General features: G+C 42.4%; 1 protein-coding gene and 1 non-coding gene across 4 annotated transcripts in view; one reads left to right on the top strand and one right to left on the bottom strand.

The window, feature by feature from the left end:
• NHS (NHS actin remodeling regulator) overlaps positions 1-26,251 on the bottom strand; it is a 347,012-nt gene that overhangs the window by 202,599 nt on the left and 118,162 nt on the right. The gene's annotated exons all lie outside the window — the stretch shown is intronic.
• TRNAH-AUG (transfer RNA histidin (anticodon AUG)) lies at positions 6,153-6,228 on the top strand. Its single transcript has one exon. It is a non-coding gene; the product is annotated as a tRNA-His (tRNA).

Here is a 26,251-nt window from a genome sequence, read left to right as displayed (position 1 = left end):
TTGAAGACTAACAAAACTTTCTGTCAACACATAGTAGCCTGAAGTGATTAAAGCACAAGGGAGCACTCCCTCTAGTGTGTTTGCTTTTAATCCTTAGAAAATTTTTCTTCTAGACACACATACAAACAGCTTGGGATGTGTTTACGCTAACTGCAGAGGACTTTGCGCAAGATGAGGAGGAGGAGCGCTGAGACCACGAAGTACAGTGAAAAGGGAAATAGAGGCAAAGATTTCCTCCCCTAGCTTGGAGTCCAGACAGAGCACTGGCAGAATTAATTCAAGGGCATATGGTAGCAGTTAATGGGCTGCTCCCCCAGATGCCTGCAAGGGGCAGACTGGGGAAGCTGGTAGAGTCCTCCCCCTTTGTCATTCAGGAGCCAAAATAGTTACTGCAAAGTTAAATGCTGCTTTTATCATATAACAAAGGACACTTCTGAGAACCTCTAAGACTCCAATGCATTTAATAAAGGCTAAGTAAATAAACGAAGAAAAAGTCTTGAGAAAACAATCTTCACACCTGGATACCCTCTTTAGTACAGACTCCAGTTTAGTAATAACCCACCAAGCTCTGACCCTATGTCAGAAACAAGCCCAATGGGATTAACTGGTCAGAGAAGGTAAAACTGGACATATCCTCTGGCCTTCACCCCTTAGAGGAAAATGTCTGGTCTGTACACCAGACTGATTTTGCCATTTACTTGATTATCCATTGTGTGAATGGATCTGAAGCTTGGTTCACTTCAATGTCAAGTTAATCTTTACCTTCATTTTTAAGTAAGGTTGGGGACTTCTAGTGCCATACCCACTCATGATAATAATAAAATATCACTTATAGAGCATTTATTACATGCTACTTCAAAGCTCTTTACATGGATTAACTCAATAAATCCAAACCAAAGCTTTTGTTAAAATAAATTCTGCAATTATAAATTATCTCTATCTTCTTTCCCTCCTCCCATATAAATTCTCCCAAACCCAGGAATATGGATAAAAATAATAGCCAGTCACTTAGTTGATCTCTGTGCATGAATGTGAAAGTGGCCCAATCATTCCCCTTCTGGTATTTCCACCCCTTCCTTTGCTTGAGATCTCGTAGGCTCTCCCATGAAGAGATGGAGTCTATTTCTGGTATCCTTGGATCTAGGCATGGTTACGTGACTTGCTTTGGCCAATACATGGCAACACAATGACATTGTATGAGTTCTAAGCCTGGGTCTCCACAGGTCTTGCATACTTCTGCTCACATGCTTGGAATCCTGTGACCACAATGTGAACAAGCCTGGGCTAGCCTGTCAGAGGATGAGAAAGCACCTTTGGGACACGCAAGATAAAGTCAATTTAGATCAGTCAGTCCTGGCTGACCTGCCAGTGGACTGTGAACACGTGACAGAGCCCATCCAAGATGGGCCAAGCTGCTCAGGTGGAATCAACCATCCAGCTCAAACACAGACTAGATTCACATTTGATGTTTTTAACCACCAAGTTTTGGGGTGGGTTGTTCTCTGGCAAAGGTGTAACATTGACTAGACTGTTTTGCTTTATGATTCTTGAAGAGGAGGTTATGATTTGCAGTTTTCTGAAATTTATTTAACAACAAACTTACTCCTCTTTCCCTTTTCTCTCTTTTGTGTGCACACGTGCACATTCCAGGGAACACACACTCTTAGGGAAACAGTGCTCCAGATCACACATCACAGGAGTAACTAGCATTTGTTCATTTGTAGGCTTTATGGAAAACAGCTGCTTGTCCTTCATGTCCACTTACAGCTTTCACTGCTGTTCTGAAAACAGTTACCTTAATGGGAACTGTAACAGCCAGTGTTATAACGACATACAAGAGCTGAGAAAGCTCCCAAACATTCCGCACTGTTCCTTTGTTCCTTCAATGGGCTATATAGAACTATTTGAAAAGACAAAAATCAAGACCAAGAACTTAATATCCTAGCCCCAGTAAAACAACAATTAGAGGTTCCTTCATGGATTCCTCTTCCACAAATAGCAATAAATGGCTGCAAAAACTAGACCAAAATGAACTGGCTAGAAAATAAGTAAGGATTCATTTTGAATCAAATCAGAAAAAAAAACCCACCCATTGTCATCACTTCAGTCCTTCTCCCAAAGAGCTTCCACACAGCATTTTTAAATACTCCTGAAATTTTACATTTTACTTAATTCATTTGCTTCCAATAGCTAGTTTTTTTTCCCCAGTCTAACCATCCTTCTAAGTTCAAACAATCTCTTTAATTTACTCCTTTTTCTGAAGCAGGATTCACATAGTGAGAAGGGATTATTAAAACACTCATCATGATCAACTTTCTGTTATCAACACTGTGTAAAAGATCTAAGTGCAATTATTCCAGCAGATAACACAAAAATAAATCATAATATATTTAACCAAGATTTGACATTTTTAAAGCATTTATAAAGTTATTCAAGTCATCTAGTAGACAAGTATTTCCAAGATGAGTTACTACATGTCTCAAAAGACACATCCAATAGACCTGTATGGCTTTACAAGAGCAGTCAGTCAAGGTTTTCCTCCGTGTGAGCTCAGTTACCAAGCTCAGTGGGGTGGGTGTGCTTTCTCACCCAATCAAAAACTATTTTGGACTTGCAAATGTAGAAGGGAGAATGGATGCAACCTTCAGAGAGAACTATTTCAAGCAGGACTCATCGATGATTGCTAAAATTACGTGGAGAGCACTCCATGGGGAGAGGGATATTTACATAATGTCAAAGTTATCTTCCTACAAAAAAGAGCAACTACACAGAGACTACCTTAACCAACTAACCAAACTTGACATCACCAATAAGGGGTAAATGGACATCAGTGTCTCCTCATATGGCCCTCGGAGAAGGACAAATCACTTATATCACTGGTATAGTAGTATACCAGCCAAAGATGCAAAAAATCAGAATCAAAACATGAGGAAACATCAGAGAAACCTAAAATAAGGGACATTTTATAAAATAACTGGCCAGAATTCTTCAAGAGTAGCAAAGGCTGGAAAAGACAAAGGTAGACTTATAAACTGTTCTGGATTAAAGAAAACTAAAGAGACAGGACAACTAAATGCAATGTAGGATCCAGGAATAACTTGTGAACCATAAGAAAATTGTTTTAAAGGGCATTATTAGGACAAAATTGGAATATGGATTATGGATTAGACAAAAGTGTCATGTGAAATTGATATTACATTTCCTGAATTTGATAGCTGTATGTTCTTATGTGAGGGGATATTCTTGTTCTTAGGAAATACAAATGATGAAGGGAGGTTGATGCCAGCAGCCAACTCACGTTTCAGAAAAAGAATCACATATATCCATAAATGTGTGTGTGCACACAAGTGTGTAGAGAGAGAAAAGACAAAACAGACGTGGCAGGCAGTCTGAGTAAAGGAATAGAGGAACTTTTTTGTATTATTCATGCAACTTACCTTAAAGTCTAGATTATTGCAAAATAAAAAGTCAAATAGATGTGCAATATCACAAACTCAAAGGTTTGCTGGTGGTGGGACATGGCAAGGCTGGGCCCGCAGAGTAGTGGGTCAGTGAGCAGTGTCCCTTCCCAGCCACCATCTATCTTTAGCATCCTCGAGCGTTCCCCTGAAAGGACCCCCTCTTAGCTTCTTCTGAGACAAGGCTTTTGTGACCACAGGCCCCTGGCACTCCAGGTCTCTGTGTGCCTTGAAAGCCAGGAAACTGAAACCACTCCAGGCCACAGTTCAATTCTTTTTGAACATTTTCTTCCTGTGGGTTTTCCATTGTGGTGGTTGGAGGCTACAGTTCCTTTGCTGGCACTGTCCAGGGAGAAAGACATGACTGTGTTTTTACCGAAGTGTGAGGGGGCCTGGGGAGGCAACAGAGGGACGAGCAGGAAATCACAGGTTCCGAGACAATCCCTTGTGGTGTCTGATGCTACCCTATCTGGACCATCTTGTACCATTTGTAGAAAGATCCGCTGAGGTCAGCTCATCGGGAGGAACTGTCCCAATTCCTGGCTGTGTCTCTGGACTGTCAGAAACCTGGAGTTGGGTCTCATGGCTGCACTGCACCTCAGTTTCCTCATCTACTCAGTGGTGATAAGCAACCCTGTAGTGTGGGTAGACTGAGCCATTTCTGGGCAGAATGGGCCCTGGAAGGCCATGCCTGGCAAGAAAACTGGGGCTCTGTCGCTTAGGTGTTACCTGCTGCTGAGTTTCCCACTTGCTGTTGCACCTCCTCGTCACTAGGCCATCCCCTCTGTTTCCTCTCTAGCACCCCTGCATTCTGTCAGGGCTGGAATCATACGAGGCCCCAAGACTCAGCCTGATGGTGCCCAGCTCCTGCCCAGCTCCAGGCAGAAGCACCAGACATGTTGGATTTCTCTGCTATCACTCCTACTTGTCAGATTCGACCTCTGTGAGTACACCTGCTAGACCCATGATGCTCAGACAGTGACAGAATCATCTTGCTGGTTGAAGGACAACTCCTCTAAGGACAGTTCCAACCTGAGATGCTTTCTCAGCTGAAGAGTCTTCTCTATCCATTCTTTTTCTGACGAACCTTTGATAAAGTAACCCAGAGATGACCTCTGACCTCTAGAACCATAGGTCAGAGCAAACCTGACTTCTAGTTGTGATCAGGCCAGTGCCAGGACAAAGATCCAGCATAACTGCTTGAGGGAGCCATATCACTTCCCCAGCTTCGGCTGCTGGGGATTGAGTAGCTGGGTTCTCACATAATTTTGAGAGGAATTATTTTAAGAAAAAGAAAAAAAGATCTGGGGACAGTGTCACAAGAATGCTTCTCATAGGCCAGTTGCCAAAGTCAGAAGTTAACATTTTGGGACTCTGAACCAACACATGCCTGCTCTGAGCCATAAAAAGAAATCCAGTCCAGGTTTTCCAGATGGCAGCACCGGGAACTTTAGAAAAGCTACCACACCCAGGCGGCTGCAGCTTCTGAAACCTGGACCACAGAGGGTTCTGGGATGCTTCTCAGAGGCTTCCTGCTACTCTCTGAGCCAATGTGTCTGAGCTACCAACAGGGGAAACTGTGGGCCTGGCTCAGAGCCCCACCCCGCCTTCTAAATAGGTTCCTTTCAGAGTCCGTATCATTCATTAGCACAAACCATGGGGAAACAACCAAGGTCAGAACGTTCCCAAGTCAATTCCTCCCAAGGCCCACCCACCCAACATGACAGTCTGGTGGCTGGAAGAGCAACAGCATTTCTTGGAGGCCACACTCCACACTCTAGGGTGAAAGCTTGCTCCGGGTGACTTAGGGGTTACATAAAGTGGAAATAGTGGAGATTCATGAAGAATGACCTTACAATGTCACAGAGAACAGTGGACTCCATCTCCTGAGTGGCCCAGGAGCTGAGGTGGCTGTGGCCCAGGACCTGTATGGTCTCCGTTTCCTAAGCCTGCGCCTCACACCACAGCCAGCAGGGGAGCAGAGGCTGAGGTGTTCTAGCTTTGGTGAAATTCAGTTATGGGCCTAGCATTGGGGCTGCTTCCTCTGCCAAACCAAAACGCAGCAATGAGGCAATTATTCGCAGAATTGGAGCCAACTCATTTGCCAAGGTCATTCAGTGAACTGGGGACCATTTCTTAATCTTCCATTTTACTTCAGCTATGGCTACCTGGCCTTAGTCATTCTGATATTTATAAATGAAGCACTAGAAAATAGGAATACATTTGGTTTTGTAGAATGAACAAATAAATTGATGAATGAATGAATAAAATTAAACCAGCAAAGTCACCATCTCACTTTTGGAAATATATAATGCATTAGACATAATAAATATTTTGGGGGCTAGTGAGCAGGGAACTGAGATAGAATTTATTGAACATTTCCTCAGTGGAAAAAAAAAAAAAGAGAAACGGGAGAATCTAGATAATTCACCAAGGTCTCGTGGGTCACATCTGGCAGTGAAAGGAGTCTCACACTGATCCCTTGCCACCTGCCCCTGACATCCCTCCAACAAAACTTTCAGGAGCAGAGCATCGCTATTGCCACCATGGAATTGAAATAACTGAGCACATAGCCAATGCCTGGCTTTATGCTCCTTAGGGAGGGCCAAATTGGGCTTCTACATGTGTCCTGACTGGGTTAGAGAAAGTCAACCCAGAAAGAGAAGTATCTGTGGCTCTTTAAAAATCCCAGAGGCCCTGGCCGGTTGGCTCAGTGGTAGAGCGTCGGCCTATGGTGCGGAGGACCCGGGTTTGATTCCCGGCCAGGGCACACAGGAGAAGCGCCCATTTGCTTCTCCACCCCTCCGCCGCACTTTCCTCTCTGTCTCTCTCTTCCCCTCCCGCAGCCAAGGCTCCATTGGAGCAGGAATGGCCCGGGCGCTGGGGATGGCTCTGTGGCCTCTGCCTCAGGCGCTAGAGTGGCTCTGGTCGCAACATGGTGATGCCCAGGAGGGGCAGAGCATCGCCCCCTGGTGGGCAGAGCGTCGCCCCCTGGTGGGCGTGCTGGGTGGATCCCGGTCGGGCGCATGTGGGAGTCTGTCTGACTGTCTCTCCCCGTTTCCAGCTTCAGAAAAATGAAATAAATAAATAAATAAATAAAAATTCCCAGAGCAGTGCTTCCTTCATGTACACAAACTACCCACCCCACCCAGGTTCTTGCCAAAATGCAGTATCTGATTCAGTTCCTCTGAGTTGAGGCTGAGAGTCTCCATTATTCATAAGCTCCCTGGTGAGCCAATGCTGCTGGTTCCATGGAATTCAGTTTGAAAAATTAGGTTCTAAAATACACCTGCAAATGAAGCGAGTGGGGCTGGAGATGCATTCCAGTTCAAGTAGATGAATGCACTCTCTACTTCCATTCCTCCCCATCTTGAAATCACACATTCAATTACAGAAGAGAGCTCATGCTCGCAAAATGTCGTCCCATTAATGACAGCATTATTTAGAATGGGTGGAAATGTTTCTATTTTCCAGTCATTCTTGGGAAAATTCCATTTACAAATTATGAATTTTCTTTCTTGACCTACCCTCTACCTCTTTTCCACTACACCTCTTCTCAACAGGACCTTACACATGATGCCCTGAAGCCAGCCCACTCCCCATGAGCTGTATACAGGGCCACAACTCTAGAAGCAATTTCTAAAAGGGATAAAATGTTTTGGGTCCAGAAATTCTCCTTTCTGTCTGAATAGAATGTGAGCAATCCGCACTCTCCTCTGAGCCAGCCCCAAATCCCTACAGAGCTCGAGTCCTTGGCAGTCAGCAAGACTATCACTGTCTGTGCTTTTGTTATCCACTCTTAGATCTTAATCATTCAAAGACATTCTTATTTTACATGTTCGTGGGAAAAACGAAAACAAAAATGAAGAAATACCCTTCTAATTAAAACCCCACAGAAATCAGAATTTACAAAAGTGATATTTTATTGGTCATCTGGCCTAATCCTTCAGGGACCTTTGCAAAATTTCTCCCTAGGGTAGATTCGATGGATGCAGCCAAGTTTTAGATGTCTACAAAGATGAGACTTCCCATAAATTCACAAATGTCAAACGGAACTCTCTGATGTGTGTGTCATTTGCAAAGAATCAGGAATGATCAGGAAATAGTTCCTGGAAACAGAAATATAAGACTTGACATTTGTTAATTAAATTATTAAAAACTCCATAAGCAAAACTGGAAGGGGGTTCTAGTTTCAGGAATTGAGAGACTGTGAGGCAAAGAGCTTGCCAGACAAGTATGAAAGCTGAGCAGCCCTACATGCTTATTTTAAAAGAAACAGAAATGATGGGAGGTATCATGGTGACAATGTCCCCTCCTTACAAAGGAAAGTCTCCCAGGATGGTGATCCTAGTGGGTTACCATTAAACACAAAGAAACATAACTAATATCTAGAAACAAGTGGTTAGAGCTCTTTTAAGCTGCTCACTACCCAGCCTCTTCCCTGTACTTCCCATGCTTTGTGTTTTGCTTCAAAGTGAAACCCAAACATATGCAGGAACATCCGGGGGACGGTATGTGTACAAGCACTCCTCGGTTTGGGCCCAGCTGGCCCAAGCCTCCTGGTTGTGTAAGACCAGGGAGGAAAGTGAAACACTGCCCTCCCAGCTTCTCAACAGCCTGTTCATTCACGTGGGAAGGTAAAAGGAGCAGCAAAGCAATGGAAAGATATTTTGAAATTGTGGTTTTTTTATTCATTTTTCTTTTTTAACCATAAAAGCTTCTCCCCAATGAGCCCTCCATGCTGCATACAGGGGAATGAGTGGTAAGGATCCACAGAGGACCCGAGGTGGTTTTCTTCTCTGAGGCCCTGAGAGATCAGCGAAAGCCAGAGCTATCTCCATTCCTATAACCTAGACCATTGAGAAATGCAATCATGTTTAATAGCACAGTGTGGCTTTGACAACACACCACTTCTTCTTCGGCCAACCTATGAGAACAGCTGGTTTTTCCATGAGGTATTGGTACAGCATGGGAAGCATGCTGGAGCAGGTTAACAAGAATCACAACAACAGAAATCATTATACTTATCGAGTACTTACTAGGAACTGGGTACAATGCTTAGTGCTATATCCACCTATCTTGTAATCATCACAAAAGTCTACAAAAACCAAGCAGCAGAGAAATAAAGTAACCTGGGCCAGAGTACTACAGCTAAGAAACTGAAAAGTCAAGTTGTAGACACAAGTGGCAGCTGGCTAGGAAGTGGTTGCTTTGACCAGAGGTCCTCAGAGTTCGCATTAGAATTATCTAGGCCCAGGCTTCACCCAAGACCAACTCAATCAGACTCCCTGAGGTTAGGAGCTAGACATCAGTATTTTTGAAAGCTGCCCAGATGACTACAGGGTGCAGCCAAATTTGAGAACCACTGTTGCCAACCACCACTCTTCATTGCCTCTTCAGAAAATAAAGAACAGCTGGATAGGCTGAGTTTAGCCTGGGTCTTTGTTCAAGTCATCAGAAAATCCACATGGAGAGCAAACAAGTGACTTTTAGCAGATGGAAAGATTCTGAAAAAGCCAAAGGTCAGCAGAGGCCAGCCTGAAAGGAGTTACTGCACAATATGCCTCAAGACTCTTGTTTGGTGGGTGCAGGGTGAAAATGAACTCCAGTAGACCAGCATGGGAAAAGAGAGGCAGGCCATGCCAGCTATGAGCTAACCTTGGATGGTGGCCACTCAGGCACTCATTAGGGGTTGGTGACTCTCTCTATTATGGTGTTTTTCACTGCTTGATGGATTGCATTATTGTTCTCACCCTCATCCCTGCAGAGGACTGAAACAACCCCATCCCTGCTCTGTTGAACTCAGAGTTGACACAGCCACATGACATGCTGTAGCCAATTAAGTGTGAGCAGAAATGTTGTGTGACACTTCTGAGTATAGGCATTAACAGGAAGTGCATAATTCACTGTTTTCTCTTTCCCCCCATTTACCACTTAAAATTGCAGTATTCTAGGCAGAGACTGTTTCTATCAGCCTTAGGCATGGAGTGAAGGTGATGAAGGACAGAGCAGCAGATGACTTATGACAGACATTTTTATGAGCAGGAAATAGACCTGTGCTGTTGTAAGCCACTGAGATTTGGGTGTCATTTGTTACCAGGCCTATCATGACTGATACAATCACTCACCTTCGAATTCTCTGATTTCAGTTATGCTCTAGAGTAGATAAGACACACCAGAGCACTCCCTTCTCTATAGAACTCTTCTCAGGAGAGAAGGATGGAGACATCCAATATTATTTCCCATCCCCTGACACCTTAATTCATTTTTGAGACTAGAAAGGGTGCAACTGAAGTTAAAGTAAAATAAATGGATTTTCTCTCTCTTTTTTTTACAAGTACATTACAAACAAGTGCATTTGAAATTAGAAACCTACATGCCCCATTTTTCTCTCCTCGGTCCTCTATTTTTTCACCATAATGGGAGGGCTCATTTACAACAAACAGCCCTACCCCCCAGATATTCTGATTTAATTGGTCTAGAATTGGGCTTCGGCATCAGCATAAAAAATAAAACAACAACAACAACAAAAACCCCACTCCCCAATGACTCTAATACACATCCTGGATTGAAATCTAATTTCACTTCTTTTTCTTACCCCAGAGGGATGGAGGTCACAGAGCTAGCTAATGGCAATGGTCAAGACTAAAATCTTTCATCCATGATCTTCTCACTCTAGTACATTCTTTCACAATGATTATGGGTGTTTTTTTAGAAGAGCCACTTTCCCCCATAAATTTAATTAACAAAAAGATGACAATACCAATGGCTAGTGTTCTTGTTGGCCTGTCTGAAAGTTCAAGGGCACCTCTGTGCATTCTATTCATCTACTAGGAAGTTACATAACACACATTTGCTCTTCAAGATTTTGAAATAACCCCACACTCTTCTGGATTAAGTTGATGTCTTTCACGAAGTTGGTGCCATTATTAGATAAGCATGGGAGCTCTCCTAGAGTTCTGAGCTAGTCTACAACAAGCTTACTTGCTCTTAGGATATAGATCCATACATTCCCACCAGTGTGCAATGTGGTATATGTTTGTGCACAGATATGTGTACTATTTAAATCACATGGGGTCAAATTAGCAGTTATATGAATGTTGAAAGGTCAGCCAGACAAAGGAAGGTATCACACAGGCACAAATAAATCATTTCTTATTTACTATACACTTGTACTGAATCCTTACTCCAATGAAATGTGTACATTAACAATAAAGATGGTCAGTGTGTGTGTGTGCATATACTTGTAAGTTAAATTCCCTTTCAAGAATACTTGTTTTAAAAAAAAGAATACTTGTTGACAGTTAAGTATTATTAGGTGTGCAAAGGAGTGTATAAATGTTTGGGTCCATTTTCAGAAGCCTGCCCCGGGACAGAAGTAGCTACAGAATTCTATCAAAATATGGAGATACATTGAAGGCCTCTCTTTGACTTGAGCGAAGCAGGATTGGGTAACCATCTCTCTGCCTTTCAAGAATCATTTCAGCTAATTTCTCAAAGCCTGAAGCTTCTCACCAAGTATTATCTAAGGCTGCACTGTCTAATATGGTGGCCATTAGTCATATCTGGATTCAGAACACTTAAAACATATGTAGTTCATCAAAATTGAGATGTGCTGTAAGTGTAAAATATACACCAGATTTCAAAGAGTTGGTATAAAAGAAAAATGTAAAATGTCTCATTAATAATATCTTATAGTGGTCACAAGTTGAAATTATAATATTCTGTGTATATTGGGTAAATAAAATATATTATCAAATTATATTTCATCTGTTTATTTTTACATCTTGAAAAAATTTGGTTTCTAGAAAATTTTAAATTACATATGTGACTTGTGTTCTATTTCTACTGCACAGTACTGGACTAAGAGACTCATTTTAATGTTTATTCCACTTGGCTCAAGTTAGAGGTGACAAACTGTTGACTACGCTTAAGGAAGTTATGACAGAACAATACTTCTTGTTAAGAACCCAAACTGCCTGGGTTCCAACTGTAATTTGGCCACCTGGACATCTTTATGTCCCTGGTAATTAGCCTTATCTGTAAAATGGTAATAATAATACTTCTAAACCATAAAGTTGTTGTGAGGATTAAATAAGCAAAATAAATGCACGATACTGAGAACAGCAGCTGGCAGGTGTGAGTGCTCAATAGATGTTAGGTATCATAATTATCCAAAACATGTTGACATTTCAATAATTTTAGAAGATCCCAAAGAGTTTTCCAGACTTTAACAGGCTACAAATGAAAGAGATTCCACATTTAAGCTGGAGCATACAAAAAACATTTAAATAATATACATGAAGAACTTGTAAAATATCACTAATTAGCCCTCAAAATATCCTTTTTTGTACAATATCTGACAAATGTTATCATTGAATTATAGGCTTATAACAGAGATACATATTCCTTGGGATATAATATAGACTCTTAGAATTTCAGAACTGAAAGTTGAATTACCCTTACCATATAAATGAATTACCAGTTTTCAGAAATTCATGGCACAAAAAAATACTCTCAATGTTGAAATGATACTGACTACTCTAATCCCTCTTTGATGATTTATAAGGTAATTTCAGATCTTTCCATTAACAAGGGTCAATAACATATGAAGTATGGAAGTACCAGTCCACACACTGTCCTGGGTGATGAATAGGGCTAGCTTTCACTGAATCATGTATGTATCAGTCAGGTAATAAATTCTGAGCTTGTTCAACAAAACCTCTACACACTGACAGAGAAGTTCATTTCTGCACCTCCAAATTTGTGTTATTTGCTTTAACTCCGCAAGGTCCCTTAATCTTTGGGATGATACGAGCTGACCTGATGCCTCATGGATGCCTGAGAAGGCATCTTTAAGAGAGTCAGCCATCATCCCCACCAACCTGATCCCACCTATGTGAAGTGGTCAGTCTGTCCAACCTGCACATTTCTGCTTACCCAGAGAACTTTGTAACTTCTAAACCACCCATATGTGATGAAACTGAGGAAACTAATGACAAAGGAAATAGCCCTACAAGCGCAGCAGACTCTGGAGAAATTTCTAAGATCCGAACCAGAGTTTCTAAATCCTGGCCCTTATTGACATTTGGAACCAGATCATTCTGTGTGGCAGGGCTGTCCTATGTATTACAGGATGTTAAGCAGCATCCCTAACCTCTACCTACTAGATATCAGTAGTCCTCCCCCCCTGAGTTGTGACAATGAAAAACATCTCCAGACATTGCCAAATGTCCCCTGATGGGAGGGGAGCACAATTGGCCCCAGTTGAAACCCACTGGTCTAAAACTTTGAGTTGCAACTTTGAGTTCACATCAGCATCACCCGGTAGCTTGTAGAAAAGGTAGACCCTTGAGTCTCACTTCAAGGTATTTCTATTCAGGAGGTCTGGGGTGGAACCCAAGAAGCTGTGCTTATAACAAGCTCCCTAGAGATTCTGATGTGGGTGGTCTGAAGTCCACACTCTGAAAAACACTGATCTTACATCCTGGGTGCACACCCAGGTCAAAAATCAAGGCTGCAGAGAGTAAGAACCTGAAACCGAAGCAGAACCAGTTAAACAAATGAGCCATGTGGTATATAAGTTGCTTGATTGTGCAGAGCTACACATGGGAGAAATCAGGTATTGAGATTAAAGAAGTTGTAGAATAGAAAAGAACCCATTTGTAATCTACCATGGGAAATTAAGAATGAGCTGAGCTCATGCTGTAATTTTACCTCCTAGGAAGGACTGAATGCGGCAAATAATATATCTACCAAAGTTCTATGTTAATCTTTTTTCCTCCAATATAGGAAGGAGCTGAGCATTTACAGAATTCTGCTCCAGCTCATAATAATCTGACATTTGATTTTAGGTTTAATTCAGTTCTAAGAAACTGCAAAATAGGCAACCAAGATTTTCAGGACTTGTAAAACAGGGTTGCAGTCCCCTTACAAGATAATGAACGAGTGGGCTAGACTGTGTGACTTGGAATGCAAAGCCTCCTGTGGGGGACATTTTTTCTGGAGACACCACTTTTTACATCCAGCCACAGTCTCTATTGAACTTACCTAAGTGTGAAGGGGCTTGTTCTACATATCAGCTTAGTTGAACATGAGAAAGATCCAATTAAAAAACAAAACCTCCATCAAGCTGCCATTAATAGATATCTTAATTTAAGTTTAGAAACAAGCCCTGCAACAAGGAAACCGGTACAAGTACCATCAGTTCCGCTCTAATACCTGTCTTGAGAATGCAAATATTTTCCAACGTGATTGATATATTAGGGAATTATTTGAGCATCACGCGAATTTCGTGTTTACTTATGTGCAATTTTGTCTGCAAGAAACAGTAGGTGAACACAGAAAAGTGCACTCAGCTGAATTAAGCTGCATTTACAAAAAACACTCCCAGGCACACATCTCAAATGTCTACCAGGAACCTCAGTTCACCTTAGGAGCCTCAATCATCTCTGTCTGGTGTTACAACTGTCTGTATGGATTTGATAACACACTTTCCACTTCAGAGTAACTTACAAATTGCAATCCTTCTGATGCCCACTTCTGTAAGCCATCTTCAGGGTTGTTGTTTTTTTAGGTAGAATGCCATAGCTGTTATTGTATTTATGCATTTCTTAACCATATAACATGTGTGAAACTGTACTACCACTTTTATTAGATCCCCATCTTATTTTTTATGTGCTACTAAGTTTTTTAGCATTGTGCCCCTAATCTCATTGATCCCATAAGCCCTGTGGTTTTTATCACATAATTTTGCATAGCATGGTGATTTTCTAGGAACTTGTGTTATGTTATAGCAGAACTGATTACAGTTTATTTGAGAGGCAAAGGAATGCTGGTAAGGAAACAAGGAAGTGACAGGAAGGAGAGGCAGCCTAGAAAGAATGTACTGTGAAACATATTACTATGGTGGGTGAGTAGACTTCAATTCCACCAGGAAATTCTGGGAAATGGTACAAGACACAGCTCAGATTTATCCCACCTGAGAGGTGAGGGAGCTGGAATATTTATGTACCAACTCCTCTGCAGCCCTAGTTAAGGGCTGCTGCTGGAGGTGTTAATTCCAGCCTGTTGAGCTCTCAGGAAGGCAAGAAGATGTGGTTATTGACAGATGGAAATCCCCCTAGAGCACACTGAAGTGTTAAGACCCAAGGGATATGAGTCATCTCCCTATGAGCATCTTCCACAAAGACAAAAAAAGGGGAAGAGACTGCAGGAGAAAAGAGTGTGGGGTTGCATATTTCAAAGCCTCTTACTCTAAACCAGAGTCACCCAAACATGCCAGGGACAAGGAATCACTGAAGGCTTGTTTAAATACAGATTCCTGAAACCTACCCACATTTATTGAATCAAATTCTCCAGAGGAAGATCCTGAGAAGCTCCCTAATGGTGCTCATCCCCCAAATGCCACTCTCCAAAGGTGACTTTTCACCCAGCAAAAACACAAAACATTGCAAAACAAATAATTTTGTCTGATTCAACTGGCCACGGGAGAAGTTCCCATATTGAGTCCAAGGGGCAGGAGAGTAACTAGAAATCACTGTGGCAGAGGTCTACAGGTGGTTCTCAGGCCCTCCACTCCCCAAGAGACCCCCTCTCAGAAGACAAAGAGGTGGCAGGCCAGCTGTGGTCATTTGTCTCCTCCTTTAATCTTCAATGGCAGTAAGTACCTTATGGAGAGTGAGGGGCCAGGCTTGCAGGCTTCCCGTCCAAGGTCACATCCTGCCACCCACAATCAAGGTCACTTACGGCCCCAAAATAGCTTCTCTCATCCTAGAGATAACTCAACTTCAGGAAATTGCTGTACATTTAATCTCCTAGAGCTTAAGGCCAAGGCAATCCCATCTCACTGCCCAACATTGGGCACAGAGCTACAATTCTGCAGACAACCAGCCTGTCTACAAACAGCATGAATCTCCTGTGCATCAGTCTCAAGTCCTTATTTTTCCTTTACCCAAACATGGCTCATTTGTGAGCCTGGCCAACAGAACAAACCCCTCATCTATGAAACAGAATGAAATAACTTGACAGAGAATGTTGCTCTAGAGTTGATAAGTAAATAAACCTATGTCGTCAGTTAAATTGGCCATCGAAGCCTTATGGCGGCATCCAAAAAGTCCAAAAATACAATGTCAGAGTAATGAGGCTGGAGTTTATTTTTACATGCAACAATGTATGAGTCAGAAGGACAGAATCGTCCCTTGTAGTTAAGGGGAGATGGAAAGACCAGCCATTCAAGCTCCTTTGGGAAAATCTAAACAGCTTCACCACTCGATTTATAATCTCACTACTTAAGTACCACCTTGGATGCTGCTATAGAAACAGTGCTAACCTTGGACATGTGTTTGTATTAGGCATTTTGGAAAGCAATCCTTTCCCCATTACTCATTAATGGCAGTTCATAGCACTGAACCCACCTCCATGTGACATCTTCTGAACAAATATGCCAGCAGGAAAGGAGGAGGTGGGTATCTGTAGATCAGTAACCCCACAATGAGGAATGAAACAGACCCGGAAGCTGTGTAAAAGCCCATAACCTGTACTCAGGGCAAAGCGTGGTTTGATTGGCCCTCCAAGGGAACATAAAGCAGTTTAGAAAGTTCTAGAAAAGCACCCAGGACTCTGAGTCCAGCTCTTACTGCCCACTGATATCTCTCATTTCCAGATCTAACTCCTCATCTAAAAAACAGAAATGGTTCATATGACCTGAGAAAATGGGAAGATAGGAAGAGGTATCTGGAAACAGAATTAATAACAGTTTCTACTTGTGGTCAAGGGTAATATCACCCAGTGGTTAACAGCCTCCAGAGACAAATTTTGAGACAGACTCTGGGTCACCGGGGTGAACCTTTTGAGGTTGAGAGCTATTATGATGCTTATTCCAGATATTACACTGCTGATTAAGAAATGTTGGTAGAAAGTTACTGTGTATTGGATTATATTTGCTGCACGAGCATATATGTACAGATGTTGGAATCGTCTATTGTGGCTATTGTTGCTGTTATCATTACTATGACATGGTTGCTTTAAAATAACATTCCTTTATTACAACTGGCTTTTGATTTTTTTTTTAACAGGGATAGAGAGAGAGTCAGAGAGAGGGATAGATAGGGACAGACAGACAGGAATGAAGAGAGATGAGAAGCATCAATCATCAGTTTCTCGTTGCGACACCTTAGTTGTTCATTGACTGCCTTCTCATATGTGCTTTGACTGCGGGCCTTCAGCACACCAAGTAGCTCCTCGCTCAAGCCAGCGACCTTGGGTCCAAGCTGGTGAGCTTTTTTTGCTCAAGCCAGATGAACCCGCGCTCAAGCTAGTGACCTCGGGGTCTTGAACCTGGGTCCTCCGCATCCCAGTCCAACACTCTATCCACTGTGCCACTGTCTGGTCAGGCAGCTTTTGATTTAAAAAAAAAAAAGAACAGTTTGGGCCCTGGCAGGTTGGCACAGTGGTAGAGCATCAGCCTGGCGTGCAGGAGTCCCAGGTTCGATTCCCGGCCAGGGCACATAGAGAAGCGCCCATCTGCTTCTCTACCCCTCCCTCTCTCCTTCCTCTCTGTCTTTCTCTTCCCCTTCCATAGCCAAGGCTCCATTGGAGCAAAGTTGGCCTGGGCGCTGGGGATGGCTCTATGGCCTCTGCCTCAGGTGCTAGAATGGCTCTGGTTGCAACAGAGCAATGCCCCAGATGGGCAGAGCATCGCCCCCTAGTGGGTGTGCCAGGTGGATCCCGGTCGGGTACATGTGGGAGTCTGTCTGACTGTCTGCCCGTTTCCAACTTCAGAAAAATACAAAAACCAAAAAAAGCTGTTTGTATAACTGCCTTTTGTATAACTTGTTTTTATAAGCCTTCTAACCCTTCTGACTGCTTACTGGAGAAGCAGCATGGCACAGTAGAAAGATCATGGGAGACCAACATAAGTCCTGGATCGTCTACCCTTAAGCTGTGTGATCCTGAGTAAGTTCCTTAACCTCTCTGAGCTCCAGTTTCTTTATTTGTAAAGTAAGATACAAGTTATAAAGCTGGCCTTTCCAACCTCAGGAGGTTGTCATAAGGGCCAAATGAAAATCTTATATAAAGATATTTTATAAAAGTAACATACATGTAGATTCAAATTAATTATTACTACCTGAAGTTCAGGAATAAAGACGGATGCTTCCCAACATTAGTTGCTAGAGAACGGCAGATGCTTTAAAGAAATCCCAGCTGAACTCCATCCCTGGCCTCTGGACTTGCAATGTCAGTGCTAAAGGGACTGTTATAAGTCGGTTCCCTAGGAAGGGTTTTGGGACGGCACTGTAGTGTGAATGCAGGAAGGAGCATAATGTGGTGGTTAGATGAAGGCCCTGCATTTGAATCCTATCTCCAACCCTTATTAGCAGACTTAATTTCTCCATACCCAAGTTTCCACATAAAATATTGATAAAAATAATGCCCATTTTATGCATATTCAAAAGAAATGAAAACGAGTATTGAAACAGATGTGCATGCATGTTCATACAGTACTATCCACAGCAGCCAAAGGGTGCAAAGGGATCACAGGTATAGCAATGGATGAGTAACTATACAAAATGTGCCATATCAATACAATGGAATTTTATTCAGACATAAAAAGGAATGAAGTTCTGATACATGCTAAGTAAAAGAAGCCAGACACAAAAGAACAAACATTGTATGGTTCCAATGATATGAAATGTCCAGAGTATACAAGTCCATAGAAACAGAAAGCAGACTGGTGGTTGCCAGGGCTGGGAGAGGGGAGAACGGGAAGCAACGGCCTAATGAGAATGCAGTTTCCTTTTAGGGTGAGGAAAACATTTCAGAGCCAGACAGAAGTGGTGGCTGCACAACATAATGTATGTAGTCAATGCCACCCAATCGTTCACTTTAAAATGGTTAATTTTGTATTATGGAAATTTCACTTCAAAAAATACAATTCAAAATTACAATAATGATAATACTGCCAACCTCAGGCTTACTATGAGGATTAAATGAGATAATATGTGTAAAGCACTTAGCACTATGCCTGGCACAGAGTGAACACTCAATAAATGCTGACCTTTATCATTCCTGCCTCCATCTTGCAGAGAAAGAGGGTGAATTTCATTCCTGCCTCCATCTTGCAGAGAAAGAGGGTGAATTTCATTCCTGCCTCCATCTTGCAGAGAAAGAGGGTGAAATGCTTAGCAAAGCTACCTAGATTAAGGTTCCTAATAAAAAGAGCTAATCTGTGCTCTAAAAACAGATGAGACATCCCTTTACCTCACTTAATGAAACCCAAAGCACTCTAGTGGTTTGTCTATGTCTTAGGGAAGGAGGTGCCAATAGGAATAGTGACCAGGCTCCCCTGGTCACTAAACAACAGTGACAAGAAGCCGGTTTTTATAAAAATTCCCCATCTGCAGCAGCAAAAGAAGCAACTTTGTTTTACATTCTAAAAAGGAAAGACCTTTCTGGCAGGAAGCATGGAGAATCCCCAGAGGGGAAATTTTTTGTAGACTTGAAGGCACACCTGGATGTCTTGCCAGTCTTCATTTTTTCACTTTGATCTTCATTACAGTGTGGTGAGGTGTGGTTTTAGGTATTTGTGTTTTTCCAGCTCAAAGCAAAAATCCAGCACAAATGAAGGCCGGGAAAGGTGTGACATACAAGTTCACAGGAGCGTACAAGTCACAATAGAAAAGATGTCATCACATAAATACACCAGATGTCTAAACAGCAATAAAACCATCTCTTCACTCATTTCAGGATTGTTAATGATCCTTGAACTAAGTATCTATTTATGAAGCCCATGAAATATAGCATCTGAAAATATCACCTTTTACAAATGAAAGGGTAAAGTTTGTGTCCGGGTTTTGTTTGTTGGCTATTTTTGGATTGTTTGGTTTAGCAAGAAGCCTAAAAAGACTGATTAAAAGGATTGTAAAAACCCAGATACATGCAGAAAAAACTCAACTATAAAAGATAGTAAGGAATCTTAAAAGTAGACACATCAAAATACACTCCATCACATAAGATAGGTCATCTAATATGGCTGGTGTTTTTTCCCAGCCTTAATTAAGTATGTCCAAAGGGAAGACATGTCACAGATCTATTCCCTAGAAGCAGGTGAACCTGAACCCCTCCCCCCAGCAGATTCAAAAAGGCACAGCTACATCTATTTGACAATATCTATTTTGTCAACTAGAACCTAGCAGCGAGGGGAATTTGGGAAATGTAGTTTCTAGCTTTCCAGCCTCCAGTACAGTACAGGAGGGAATGCTAGAAGTAGATGAGACTGGATTCCATGTGCCAATTCCTCCATCTTGTCAAGAACTAGCAAGACAGAAATTCTTGTAGCTCCCTTCACTTTCAAGGAATTACCAACAGTCACGAGAAGAGAACAGTAAACATTAAAAAGTCCCTGAAGGTTCTCCCGTGATATCAGTACAAGGGCAACCTGACTTTAATAAGCAGAGCATATAATATTCTCATTTTTCTGGAGAATATGTCTGAGAATAAAAGATGGAGGAGGCAGCCTATTTATGCTGCTTCTAGGACTGAATGCTTTCAAGATGCGAGGTAACAAAGTTTTACATGGTTCTCACCTAAATTTCACACATGTCACTTAATTCCATATTCTCTGGTTCTACTTCAGTGGGATCCACAAAGTGATGATTTGGCCGAGAATCAGAAGAGGACTAATAATGCTGGGTGTGAGAATTAAATCGAATGATGGAGAGAAACGCACCCAAGGCTCAAATGTGGATTTTGCAGGATACTAAGGGGGAATGGTTGGGAGAAGAAGAGAAAGATTCACAGTCAGCCATTCTCAGGTCCTCGGGCCACATTGCACACACATACCGCCACAAGGTTCTCAGCCTCATCCTTGCTACAGAGACAATGCAATTTAGTGAAACAAATTAAATTGTGAGTCCGGAAATCTGCTTTATTTTTATTTTAGGAAACCTGCTTTTGATTCTCTGTTCCCTCACTGCTTGGCTTTGCTAAGTCACTTTCCCTCTTTGAGCCTCAGCTTCCTCTTATGGAAAATAACACTTATCCCAACATCACTATTCATTATGCAGATTAAATGAGAAAATGTAATCTAAGGTGTTTGTAAATGAAATTACAATAACAATTAGAATTATCATTTGAAATAAGTAAATATACCTTGTCTCATCTATTTTTGACAAGCAAAGGTTAAAAGCTTGGTAATATCCACAGTTGTTGCACGCTGGAAAAAAGAAGGCTTCCACACACAGAGGGTAGAAGCATACATAGTGCAACCTAATTGGAAGGCAATTTGGCAGTATCTCTCCAGCTAGAAAACATACCACCCTTTGAGCTGGCATTCCCAGATATATCTGCAAGAGAAAACCAAGTTATAAGTAAACAAATATACACAGTGCAGCAACGTTGATGGCAGAAAACGGAAAATCATGTCTGTCAGTGGGGACTGGCTCAATAAACTATAGAGTTTTAAATACTATGCATATTATGAAAAGAATGAGTAGCTCATTTGGAACCGGAAAGATTTCTAAGATTAGTTATTAAGTGACTGAAAAGCAAGATAATGAACATTATGTGTATTATTAGATAGATTGATCAAGAAAGAGAGATTTATGCAAACACACGCACACTAGTGGTAATTGAATAAAACCCTTTGGGGAATGACACACATGAACCTGTCTGTTATCCGTGTTTCTCTTTGGAAAGAGGAAGTAGTACTCAGGACAGGAAGGCTTTCACGTTGCACTTGGCCTTTTTCCTTCCTTCATAGTTGGAGGTTTTATTTTTAATTCTGCACATGTGTTTTATTTTTTTTAATTACAAAGTAAAAAAGAAGACTAGGAAATGCAGTAAAGGAGCCCTTTTTGCAAATGGATGTTGTAGAAATTATAAGGAAATCAGCAAATAGAAACTGTGAAACTGCCTGACCTGTGGTGGCACAGTGAATATAGTGTTGCCCTGGAACACTGAGGTCGCCAGTTCAAAACCCTGGGCTTGCCAGGTGAAGGCATATATGGGAGTTGATGCTTCCTGCTCCTCCCTCCTTCTCTCTCTCTCTCTCTCTCTCTCTCTCTCTCTCTCCCCTCCTCCTCCTCTCTTTCCCCTCTCTAAAATGAATAAATAAAATTTGAAAGAAAGGAAGGGAGGGAGGGAGGAAGAGAGAGGGAGAGAGAGAGAGAGAGAGAGAGAGAGAGAGAGAGAGAAAGAAAGAAAGAAAGAGAAAGAAAGAAAGAAAGAAAGAAAGAAAGAAAGAAAGAAAGAAAGAAAGAAAGAAAGAAAGAAAGAAAGAAAGAAAGAAAGAAAGACGGAAAGGGAAAGAAATTGTGAAATTGCATGGGGTGGCCCAGGTTCAGTGTCTAGGAAATGGTACTCTGCCAACTGTCAGACTTTCTCTCCCTGGACATCTTTTTCTTTGGCAATCATGAAAAGTATAAGGAGCAGAGGAAAATAGGACTGGCAAGCCAACGGAAAGATATATAGGAAGCGTCCAAGAATAAATGGAGAAAAGATACCATGTAAGAAGCAGGTGAGGAGAAGTCAACATGTAACCATGTTCTCAAGCTGGTACAGGGTTGGGGGGTGGAGTAAAACAAGGGATGCTTCAAGGATCAATTTCACATCTTTACGCATACAGTTTGAATTTAAGTGAATATTCTCACCATAAGGATGGCTATGTGTGAAGCATACATATATCGTTAGCTGAAAATCCCAAGAGTTTGCAAGTATGTAATCATTTTACAGAAGACTCCTGTTGTTCCTAATATTTATCCAGCTATATATACACACAGATGGGTACAAAGCACTTACAAAGAACATGTAAGCCAGTGTGGCCCTAGTCTTTGCCAAAACCTCAACTCTAAAAGACATTAATAAAATGCTATGCCAAGAGTGGATTGCATGATAAAACAAGGATAGTAAACACTTAAATAATCGAAATTGAATAGGTTTCTCAACTGTGGAACATCTACGTTCCTTTAACAAGTTCGTGTGCACTGTGAATTCCAAGAGGGTGGGGCACGGTATGCGGTGCTTCCCCAAATTCCTGTCTGGGAACCCTTTGTCTTAAGCATGGCACTGGATTGGGGTGCCTTAGAATGTGTTTTGGAAAGCCAATTCACTCAAGGGTCATTTTTCATACTCAATGTTGAGATCAGAGAATGGAAGGGGGAGTAAAAACTATGTCTCAGAATAATGTATCCAAAATAAGTATTTCAGCATAAGCATCAGGGCAAAAATTATAAAAGTCTGGTGCTATGGCTAAAGAAGCCCCCTAAAAGCTATCACTGTCCTCCATCATATTTGTCCTAGAACATAATTTAGGAACAATAGAGCTCATCTCCTTCACTGTAAAAACAACACAAAGCCCCAGATAATCCTAAACGGAAAGGGAACAGAGTTTGTGGTTAAGAGCAGGGCCTCTGGAGCCAGAAGGCTTGGCTGTAAGTTCCAGCATGCTGCAAGACCTCGGGCAAGTCACATGACTCTCTAGGCCTCCATTTCTTCATCTGAAAAATGAAGATAATGGTAGTCTTGTGATAAGGATCCAGTGGGCAGGTATTTGTAAAGGCCACAGACCAGTGCCTAGCTTACAGTAATCACTAGATAAGTGTTTCTTCAAGCAAAATAAATTTGCTGGGGCCTCAGCGTTCTGAACCTTACTCCAACATTACCATTCCTATATAACACATCCACTCTAGTAAACTAATTATTTAAAAAAGTAAAGCCAAAAGAATAATGGTCCAGCCATCCTCAAAAAGTCAATGTTAATGAAAAGTTAATAGGCCCACCACTGCCAGAGCACATCTCAAGAATTCAAATAACACTTCTCCTTCCAGAAAGCATACCATGTGTCATTAAAAATATATATGGGTCAGGAAGGCAAGAGATACATTGATTTTTTTTTTCTTACCGTCCATAAGGTTTTTGAAAGATTAGGTCATTTTTTAAGAGAATGTTCATCAGCAACTGGGGCTAGGCAGGTGGGGCCTGGAGTCTCAGAATGCAGGAGGGGCATGAGAGGGAAGTCTTAAGTGGGACGTATTGGGACTCAAAGGGAAATGGGGGTGTTTCTAGCTGCAAAGTAGATAAAGTCAGGATATGAAGGTGGGTTGAGGTTCCACCCTTACCTTTAATTTGTTTCCAAGTAGGTATGTTGGTGAAGTAGAAAGCTCTGACTCCTTAAACGTAGGTTGCTCTTAAAGCAAATGGCATTAGTGTCCTTGTGCTGGCACTTGAGTTTCAATCTGAATGCTGCAAAGCGTAGTTGCTAACTGGACCATGGAGAAGGCTCCAGACAGAGGAAGGGAGAGTGCCCACCTGTCCACTGCCCCTCCCTCTCCCTCCACAATCACAGAGCGCAAAGGTGGCAGGGGCAATGAACTGCCCATGAGACTCTGCTCACCTGACCCTCCCTGGGAAACTGACCCCTGCTGAGCTTTGGAAGGACTCCTCCAAATATTTGGTGAGGTGAGTGTGAGGTTACCCAAGAATTAACTGAGTTAAATAAACTTTTCACCGAACAATTTAAAGTGACGTGTTAAACACCAAAAGCAACCCACAAGGAAAGTGCTTTTATTGAAAGTGCTCCAAAGAGTCCGAATATTCCTAAGCAAGTCGGCCTTAGAACTGCATTGTCTCACAAGAACGGGATCCTATTTCATGAACCCCAAATCTGTATACTAGGTTTCCCACTGAGATGGAATATCTGAAATGGTAAGTGTCCTGGAATATTTGAAACATATGATCACCCTGCCCCACATTTTGATGGGCTGCCTGTGACCTTCATTTTTCCCTCCTTGACTGGGTCTCAGGAATGTTAGTCCCTCAAAATACCCTAATACATTTCTTGGTCTCTCCAAGAAAGGCTATTATATCTGGTCTATGATCCCATTCCCATAAACCAGGAATGCAAAAGAATTTTCTTAGGAAGCCATACTAGCTGCCACTTATTGAGTATTTACAACATAACAGGCAATTTATACAACACTATCTCATTTACTCCTCCAAACCACCCTTTAAGACAGGTTTTATTTTCCCCACTTTTAGTTGGAACAATAGGCTGGGAGCAGTTAAGGGCCTGGGCTGTGGAAGCTCCCACGGCTGATAAGCGGTAGAAGGAAGACTCAACCCCAGTCCCTACCTTCCTATTTCACATTGCTTCAAATCCTTATCACCCTCCCCTGAAGGGGTAGCTGAACGTATCTGCGGAGACGTACACTCCCATCGAGCTGCCACGTAAAGCTCGCAGACTCCTTTCCCTAGCCTCCTGGGAAAGAGAGTTGCAGCCCATCGAGCTGCCATGTAAAGCTCGCAGACTCCTTTCCCTAGCCTCCTGGGGAAAGAGAGTTGCAGCCCATCGAGCTGCCATGTAAAGCTCGCAGACTCCTTTCCCTAGCCTCCTGGGGAAAGAGGGTTGCAGTTCTGGCTATTCATTTCTGGTGCTGCTTCTTAGAGGGAAGTTCTAACCAGACAACCCAGGAGGAAACATGGCCAGACATTACAGCAGGCAACAACGGGGTCACAGTTGGGACATTTCTATGACTCCTTTACACCCTCTGCACATCCTCCAGATGACAAGCAAATGATAAGACCCAATTAAAATCAAGGACAGCTCCCAGCAGAATAAAACCTGACCTCAGCCTAGCAAACATGCACTTCAGTCATCTGGGTTCCCCAGGTTTATGGCTTAAGGAAGTAATTGCATCCGAGACTCCTGGGTCTGCCATTTGCTTTCCATACCTCAAAGCCCCAGCTTGTGAATCCTGTCTGGGAGCCCAGGCTGGGAAATGCACAGGCCTCCCTTTCCCGTCTACTAGGGGATAACTTCATCATGCCACTTATCCTGGTTATCAGTTCACACACATGCCTTAGAATGCTTGTCAACATACAGTCAAAGTGGCTTCTAGGTACACTGAAAGTCCAAGACTCAGTTTCAGGATTAAGATTAAAACAGCAAAGATACACTTAGACCTGTAGCCAGAAAATAAGATGCGTTGTTAAGCGTAGTCCTTTCATAGCACTTGATATCCATTGAAATTGTGCTTATTATTTGTTTACCTACAGGAAGCCCATCTCCTTTTCAGAGCCCTGCTTGTTAGTATGTGAGAGCTGGGAGCATTATGCCCTATTACCACTCCATTAGCTATCCTAGAGGGTAGTGGGGACAGTGATGCCCCATTGAGATCCCCTTTACCAAATCTGAACACCCATCTTCCAGCTGCTGTGAGTAGTGGCTGCTAGTGGTTCACAACTGCTCCCTTCTCAGGAGAGCTGCCCTTGGCTGATGAGAGCCCCCTTGCCTGGGAGGTTAGGGCCACCTTCTTCCTGGGGACAGCTTCCAGGCATTGACTGACGGAAATAGCAAACGAAAGCCCTCCCTCTGTAGATCAGAGCAAGGTTGAGTTCTCTGTGACCACACTGTGGCCTAGCAGTTTTCCCTTGCCCATTCTGCTTCATGCATACCCTTACAAGTTTCTCTTGAAAGTGCTCTCCCAATAAAACCCACACACTGGAATTCTTGTCTCAGGCTCCACCTCTAGGGATCCCGACTCAAGACACAAAGTTAGAAGCAAAGATAAGCAGTAGCATAAAACCCTGCAGTGAGGTATCCCATGATAATAAGATTCTGGGTATAATGCAATTAGTGATGGGCTGTGCTTTCAAACACAGCCAAGGTCAAGTTTTTATTTGGGGGAGGGTATGGAAGAAATGTGGAGGGGCAGGTGAGGCTGGACAGGGAACTGGCAAGCAACTCTGTCTCAGCAAATGACACTGGAAGGAAGAGCAGAGTTAGTTCCGAGTCC

Source organism: Saccopteryx leptura, chromosome X (genome assembly GCF_036850995.1).
Source record: "Saccopteryx leptura isolate mSacLep1 chromosome X, mSacLep1_pri_phased_curated, whole genome shotgun sequence".
NCBI lineage: Eukaryota > Metazoa > Chordata > Mammalia > Chiroptera > Emballonuridae > Saccopteryx > Saccopteryx leptura.
This window is presented reverse-complemented; position numbering and strand designations above follow the sequence as displayed.